The sequence below is a fragment of the Mchenga conophoros genome, linkage group LG15, assembly GCF_057382185.1.
Source record: "Mchenga conophoros isolate Kocher_MC1m ecotype Shallow Benthic linkage group LG15, M_conophoros_male_GT1.1, whole genome shotgun sequence".
NCBI classification, from domain to species: Eukaryota; Metazoa; Chordata; class Actinopteri; order Cichliformes; family Cichlidae; genus Mchenga; species Mchenga conophoros.
The window spans coordinates 17,033,571-17,042,285 of NC_140540.1; positions in this window are offsets into that span (position 1 = coordinate 17,033,571).

Here is an 8,715-nt window from a genome sequence, read left to right on the forward strand (position 1 = left end):
ATGCCAGGGTCCTGTGCCCTGCGCTTTGACTCACAGGTTTTTATATTGTGCCTGTGTGACCAATGCCCCGCAATTTGGCTTGCAGGCATCTCTGTCACGTGTGAACTTAAACGGCAAATTCGTAGATGATCATTTCTGTCACTGTTTCATATTGTTGCCTCAAATTATACAGGCACGGATTGTAATTAATTAATAAATTTTTTTCTATTGGTATTGGCTTTTACAGTCTGTTTTAATTGAGAGGAGAAAACAACATTTGATTTTATTTTGTATGGTGTTTTGATTCTTTGATGTTTTTTCCCCCCCACATTTCATTGTTTTGTGAAGTTTTACATAATTGTGTGTGGGGGTTAGGCTCATTTTTTTCTTCTTTTTGCTGTTAAACAGTGATATCCCACCTGGGCCAACTTGTTAGGTGAGGAAACTGCGGATAGCGCTATGCCTGATCTGTTCTTTGCGGGGAGTAATGTGACCTTTGGTTTGGGAAGGGGTCATCAGATTGCTCCAAAGTGTTTTGGGAGGGGTAGGCCAGTAGTCCTGGGTATTGGTACCCACACTGTAGACCAGTCAGTGATGCACTCACCATTAATGCCAGCTAGCTCCACACCAGCTGCTTGCGAACGCCAAACACACACCCAGGCTGTCACTAGTGACATGTTGAGCAGCTTGATTACTGACTTAGCAAAACAAATTGGGGAAAATATCACATCCTCTCTTAACTCTATGCACCAGCCAGCCCCCACCCAGCCACAGTCTCCCCAGAATGTGCCCTCGAGCTGCAATGACCAGTCCCAGCTGAAGGTTGTTGTTCAGTCAGACACCAAAGCTCCACCATACTTCAAGGGTGACAACACAGATCTATTTCCCATCGGTGAATGGGAGGACATGATAAGATGTTAGCTGCACAGAATCAGCTGTGACACAGATGAAGAAATGTTTGCCATATTAATGTCTAGACTGACTGGCAAAGCCAGAGATGTGGTCAAGGTGTCACTTCGTTGCCGCCCTGAGTTGAATCGGAATGATCTTATTACTGCTGTGTTTGACATACTGAGGTCAAACTTCAGCGACTTGACATATTCCAGCCTGCCCATGAAAGATTTCTACAGTACTGTGCCACGTCCAGGTGAGAATGCCATGGATTACTGGATCCGGTTGAACAAGTCTATTGAGGCTGCTGATGAGTGTCTCCGCAGGCGCGGCAAGCTGGTAGAGGACCCCAGTAGTGAGGTTGTTTTGATGTTCATTAATCACTGTCCTGACCACAGTCTTGCCTTGTCTTTTCAACTGAAGGCCCCTGAGGAGTGGACTGCAGCTGAGGTTCAGAGCCGTCTGGACAACTATGTGAGGAAAATGAGACAGTCTAGTGTTTCGTCTCATAATACAGCATGTCTGTCCATCCCACATCAGAGCCCTGTTGCTGTTAACAGCCAGCCCCACTCCAGCGGTGCTCAAGCAGTCCCAGTAACACATGAGCCAGCCTCGTAGCTTATGCCCTTTGGTCCCTCTGCAGCCACATGTCAGCCTCTCTCTTCTGGTGACATGGTAAGTGTTCAGCAGCCCTCTGCTTGTCCTCCCTTGACTCCTCATGTCATGCCCCCATCTTTGCCAGTTTCCGGCCCTCCTCCAGCTGAGCCAGGTGTTCAACAGATGGTAGCACTGTTTGACAAGGTTCTGTCCATGTGCACTGCATCACTAGCCACTGGTCCTAGGTGCCCACAACCCACAGGTCATTCCCATGGGCACCGCAGTGCTCATCGTGCTTCGTGCAGAGTGTGTGGCTCACATGAACACACAACCCATGTGCATTGTAGGCTGTACAAGCTATGCCACAGCTGCTTTGACCCTGGACACATGAGGCGTGAATTCCCACAGTTGCACCAGAAACCAAGCATTTCAGTCCCTCCTCCCACCAATGCTGCTTTAAACTAGCCAGCCCATGTAACAAGAGGGGTAGCATGGGCAGTGTTGATGAAACCCCCAGAAATGCAACAGACCCAGAAGCCATATATGTTAACTGCTGTAGTAGCCTCTCTGATGAGAAGACTGTTATTATGGGTTCACAAAGAGTTGGCAGGGCTAGTGAGTTGTTTTACACTTCAGTGTCCGTCAGTGGCCGGTGCTCCTTAACAGGCATGCTTGATTCAGGAAGTATGTCATGCACACTAAGTGAAGATGCTGATAGCAAGCTAAGAGCTGCTGGTGTTGCTCTGATTCCGCAGCAGGTCTCTGAAAATGTGGTGCTGGTTGGTTGCGGTGGCCTTCTCACACAACCCAAATGCATCTATGATTTGGACATTGAAGTATATGGGTCGAGGTTTCTTGTGCCAATGTTTGTGGTTCCTGGGCAAAAAGATGAACTCATTGTGGGGAGCAATGTGATCCGGCCCATCATTCAGAAGATGAAGGCTGATACAAAGTATTGGGAGCTTATTAACTCCAATTACACTGGCACTGATTGTGAAGACTTCCTGCAGTTGCTGAGCTGTATCTCGGTGGTCTGCTCCTGTGTTGCCAGATAAAGTAGGTACAGTCAGGTTGCGGAAGAGTGTCACCCTCCTGCCACAAAAAGAATATGTAGTTTGGGGAAAGCTGCCACCTTCTGCCCTTGTGTCTCCAGGAAGTACTGTCGTTGTGGAACCCACGTCAGCCCGTTCCACTCCAAAGAACATAATGGTGGGGCGCATTATAACACCCATGTGGGGAGATCGTTGGGTCCCTATGAAAGTCCTTAACCCAACAGAGAGCCCTGTGACACTTCGTCGCAATGCTAAGATTGCGGATGTCTTTCCTTGTATTGCTGTAGAGGACCTGCCCATCACTCAAGGTCTCTGCGAGACTCTGACTGACCAGCATACCAGTTTTCCTCCCTCATCAAACTCTGTGCCTGACTCTGCACAGCTACTCAAAGACGCTGGGTTGGCTGATATTGACATTGAGGGCTGCGAAGTGTCAGATGGGTGGAAGAGGAAATTGGTGAAGCTTGTGTTGACTTACCAAGATGTGTTCTCTTGAGACAAACTGGATTGTGGTGAGGCGAAAGACTTTGTCCATCATATCCACCTCACTGACGACCACCCTTTCAGGCTTCCCTATCGCAGAGTACCCCCGGCTCACTATCATAAGTTGCGAGAGGTGCTGTCAGACATGGAGATGAAAGGCATCATCAGTAAGTCCACCAGCGAATACGCCTCGCCACTGGTAATGGGTTGGAAGAAGACAGGTGACTTGAGGATATGCACTGACTTCCACTGGCTCAAAGCCAAAACCGTTAAGGATGCTCACCCACTGCCCCATCAGGCTGACTGTCTTGCTGCCCTTGGTGGGAATGCTTTCTTCAGCACCATGGACCTCACATCCGGGTTCTACAACGTTCCCCTCCATGAGTCTGACAGACGGTACACGGCTTTCACTACACCTCTTGGCCTGTATGAGTACAACAGACTTCCCCAGGGTCTATGCAACAGCCCAGCATCTTTCATGCGGATGATGCTCAGCATCTTTGGTGACTTGAACTTTTCCAGCCTCCTGGGTTATCTTGATGACCTGCTGGTGTTTGCACCTTCAGAAGAGGAGGCCCTAAAACGTCTTGAGATTGTTTTCTCTAGCCTGAGGACCAGCAATCTGAAGCTGGCACAGAAAAAATGTCACTTTCTCAGATGCTCTGTGAGGTTTTTGGGTCATGTCGTGGATGCTGATGGTGTCTCGGTTGATCAGGATAAAGTGAGGGTTATCGCCAGTTTTCAAAAGACTGACCTTATGGATGGTGACGGTTGCACCCCTTCTCAGAAGAAAGTGAGATCCTTCCTTGGCATGGTGATGTTTTACCAGCATTTCATTCCAGGGTGCTCTCGTATTGCGAAGCCACTCTTTGCTCTAACTGCCGGTCAGAAGAGGACTAAAGGCTGCCATGGGAGTCGGAAACCTGGAACCTTTCGCAAGCTCACCCCTCAAGACTGGACTCCTGCTTGCGAGAAGGCATTTGAGGGACATCCTGATTTTGAGAGGCCATTCATCCTTTCAACTGACACTTCCATGGATGGGCTGGGTGCTGTCTTATCCCAGGTGCCAGCTGGTGAGGAGAGAGCAAGACCTATAGTCTTTGCTAGTAAGTCTCTCAGCCACAGTCAGGCCAAATACCCTGCACACCGGCTTGAATTTTTTGGCTCTGAAGTGGGCTGTGTGTGATAAGTTCAGCCACTGGCTCAAGGGTCACCGGTTCACTGTCTGGACTGATAACAATCCTCTCACATACATTCTGACTAAGCCAAAGCTGGATGCCTGTGAACAGCGTTGGGTCTCTAAGCTTGCACCATACTGCTTTGAGATCAAATATGTTCCTGGGAAGCTGAACATCGTAGCAGACACCCTGAGCAGGGAACCGTTTGTGAGGCCTTTGGCCCAGCGCCTCCTGTCGGAGCCCTACCTTGAGCTGCTAGGGCAAGTCAGTGATGTGAAAGATGCCAGTGTCCAAGATGCCTTCCGTTTGACCTGTCAACCTCAATCGATATGCAGTGCTCCACCCTCTGCTGTACTTGATGTGTCTCTGTCAACTGATGACGTGTCTTCTCTCATGTCTTCCCTCTGTGAGTGGGAGTCTGCTTCTCGCCAGCGTGCAACATCCCTCGCTGGTCATCTGACCTCCATTAGTCCACCTGACTGTGATGTCTCTCATGCGCTATCCCATGTTGATCTCCTGTCTCATCAAACAGGGGATCCTGTGATCTCCAGAGTAGCCTGCTATTTTGAGCGTAAGCACAGACCCTCCAGACGTGAGTGCTGTCATGAGAACCAACAAACGTTGCGGCTCCTGAAACAATGGGATAAGCATTCCTCAATGGTGTCCTCTACAGAGTTGTGATGGACCCACTGACCAAACACAAGAGATTCCAGTTTGTGGTACCTGACTCCCTAAAACAAGTGGTGCTGTCTGGCATACACGACAATGCTGGTCATCAAGGTCAACCTTGCACACTCTCCTTGGCTCGTCAACGTTTCTTCTGATATGATATGGAGAAGGATGTGCGCGATCATGAGGGAAATTGCCACAAGTGTGTTCTCAGCAAGATCCCAGAGCCAGCAGCTAGGGCCCCGTTGGAAAGCATTAAGACCTGTGCTCCACTGGAACTTGAGTGCATTGACTTCTGGTCAGCTGAGGACAGCAACAAGTCAGTGGATGTCCTTGTGATTACTGACCACTTCACAAAATTAGCACATGTATTCCAATGCCCGGATCAGACAGCTAAGAGAGTTGCTAAAAAGCTCTGGGATGGATTCTTCTGTGTGTATGGCTTCCCTCAGCGCATTCACTCTGACCAGGGAGCTAGTTTTGAGAGTGAGCTGCTTGCAGAGCTTTGGGTGGCGTTACCAAATCCCACACTTCACCATACCACCCCATGGGTAATGGTACCACAGAGAGATTTAATCGCACCCTTGGAAACATGTTACGGTCCCTCCCCCCCAGATGTAAGCAGAAATGGCCGCAGATGATACAGTCCATGACGTTTGTGCATAACTGTACGGCACACGAGACCACCGGCTTTGCGCCATTCTACCTGATGTTTGGGAGGGTCCCAAGGTTGCCAGTTGACCTCATGTTTCGGGATGTCCTTCATGATGACACCATTTGTGACTATGATACCTATGTCAAGTCACTGATGGATGACCTGCGCTCTGCCATGCTCCAAGCCCAGGAGCACAGCACGATGGAGCAGAGACACCAGTCTGACCAGTACAACAGAAAGGTGAAGGGTCTGCCTCTTTCACTAGGGGACCAGGTGTTGTTGGCAAACAAGGGAGTCAGAGGAAAAAGGAAGCTCTCTGACAAATGGGAACCTGTTGTGTACACAGTAGTCGACTTGGATCCTGATCTTCACATCTGCCATATCAGAGACAAAGAAGGTCATGAGCGTGTGGTGCATCACAACCTGCTCCTTCAGAATCAGAATCAGAATCAGAATGGGGTTTATTGCCAAATGTTGAGCAGGTTTACAACATTAAGAAATTGCTGCGGTGCTTCAGTGCAAACATGGTGTCATAAATAACACTTAAATAGACATGGAAAAAATAAAAGTAGGGATAAGAATTAAAAGTGCTACGTGGAAAGATATGTGCATGAGATATACATGAGATATATACATGAGAGTAAGAATTAAGAGTGCTACGTTGAAAGATATATACATGAGTGCAGGTGGTGATCAGTGCCAAACATGGAATGATACAGTGAACACAGCGTAAGTTCATGTGTTAGTGGCGGGGACAGTCATATGGTTATTGTTCATGTGTCCAACAGCAGAGGGGAAGAAACTGTTCTTATGGCGAGAGGTTCTGGTGCGGATGGACCGGAGCCTCCTGCCTGAGGGGAGCAGGTCAAACAGACTGTGTCCAGGGTGAGAAGGGTCAGCTGAGATCCGAGCTGCACGCCGCAATGTCCTGGAGGTGTACAGGTCCTGCAAAGATGGGAGTCTGCAGCCAATCACCTTCTCAGCAGAGCGCACAACACGCTGCAGTCTCTGTTTGTCCCTGATAGTGGCTCCAGCGTACCACACGGTGATGGAGGAGGTGAGGATGGACTCAATGATTGCAGTGTAGAACTGCATCATCGTCCGTGTTGGCAGGTTGAATTTCTTCAGCTGCCTCAGGAAGTACATCCTCTGCTGGGCTTTCTTGATGACGGAGGTGATGGTGGGCTCCCACTTCAGGTCCTGGGTGATGGTGGTACCCAGGAAGCGGAATGAGTCCACAGAGGTGATGGGGGTGTCAGTCAGGATGATGGGGGGGAGTGGGGCTGTGTGCTTCCTGAAGTCCACAATAATCTCCACTGTCTTCTGGGCATTCAGCACCAGGTTGTTGTGGCTGCACCAGGACACCAGACGTTCAACCTCCCTCCTGTAGGCAGACTCGTCCCCGTCCGAGATGAGTCCAATAACGGTGGTGTCATCTGCAAACTTGATTAGCTTGACAGACTGGTGGGTGGAGGTGCAGCAGTTGGTGTACAGGGAGAAGAGCAGAGGAGAAAGAACACAGCCCTGAGGGGAGCCGGTGCTGATGGTCCGGGAGTCCGAGATATTCTTTCCCAGCCTCACATGCTGCTTCCTGTCCGTCAGGAAGTCAGTGATCCACCGGCAGATGGGATCAGGCACATTCATCTGGGAAAGCTTGTCTCGGAGATGGTCTGGAAGGATGGTGTTGAAGGCAGAGCTGAAGTCCACAAACAGGATCCTGGCGTAGGTTCCTGGGGAGTCCAGATGCTGCAGGATGAAGTGTAGGGCCATGTTGATGGCGTCGTCTACAGACCTGTTGGCTCTATATGCAAACTGCAGGGGATCCAGGTAGGGGGCCGTGAGGGTCCTGAGATGGGAGAGAACTAGGCGCTCAAAGGACTTCATGACCACAGATGTCAGAGCCACGGGTCTGTAGTCATTTAGTCCAGTGATCCTAGGTTTCTTGGGGACATGGATTATGGTGGAGGACTTGAAGCAGGCAGGCACATGACATGCCTGCAGTGAGGAGTTGAAAATGCCAGAAAACACTGGGGCCAGCTCGTTTGCACAGTGTCTGAGGGTGGCAGGAGACACGCCGTCTGGGCCGGGAGCTTTCCGAGCATTCAGGTTCTTAAACTGCTTCCTCACATCTGCTTCATGAATATGAAGAGTTGTGGTGGGAGGAGGTGGTGTGAAATCCTCTTTTGTGTGGGGTGAGGAGGGGGGTGTTGTAGGTGAACGGTTTGAAGGTGGTGATGGCTCTATGGAGGGGGGAGAGGTGGGGGAATTAGTGTCCAAAGTGTCTCTATTGTTGGGGCCGTTGGAGGTGTGAAGGCTGCCTGATGGCTCGTCAAAACGACAGTAGAAGTCGTTAAGGGTGTTGGCCAAGAGCAAGTCATCAGTGGAGTGGGGGGTTTTAGGCTTGTAGTTTGTGATATTCCTAAAACCTTTCCACACAGAGGCCGAGTCATTCTCTGAGATCTGCTGCTGCATCTTCTCAGAGTGCTGATGTTTAGCAATGTCCACTTCTTTAGTGAACCTGTACTTGGCCTCTCTGTAGCAGTCCCTGTCTCCGCTTCTGAACGCCTTTCTCTTTTCCAGCCACAGCTTTTTGAGTTTAGGAGTAAACCAGGGTTTGTCATTGTTATAACTCACCCTGGTGCGTGATGGCACAATGCTGTCCTCACAGAAGTGGATATAGGAGGTGACAGTGTCTGTAAACTCGTCCAAGCTGTTAGAAGCAGCCTTCATTGTGTCCCAGTCTGTAGACTCCAAACACGTGCGAAGCTCCTCCACAGCCTCGTTGCTCCACAGTTTTTTAGTCCTCACGACAGGTTTGGAGAGCTTCAGCCTCTGTCTGTACGCGGGGATTAGGTGGATCATGACGTGGTCAGAAAGTCCGAGTGAAGCGCGGGGCACCGCGCGATAGGCCCCGCTGATCGTGCTGTAACAGTGGTCCAATGTCCTCTCCTCTCTGGTCGGGCATTTAATATACTGCTTGTATTTTGGAAGCTCATGGCTCAGATTGGCTTTGTTAAAGTCCCCAAGAGCAATGATGAGAGAGTCCGGGAATGTCCGCTCCGTGTGGAGAATCTGCTCCGCGAGTGCGCGCTGAGCTGCCTGCGCATCTGCGTCTGGCGGGATGTAAACAGCGGCCAGGATGAATGAAGCAAACTCCCGCGGAGAATAAAACGGTTTGCAGTGGATAAAAAGATATTCCAGAGAGGAAGAG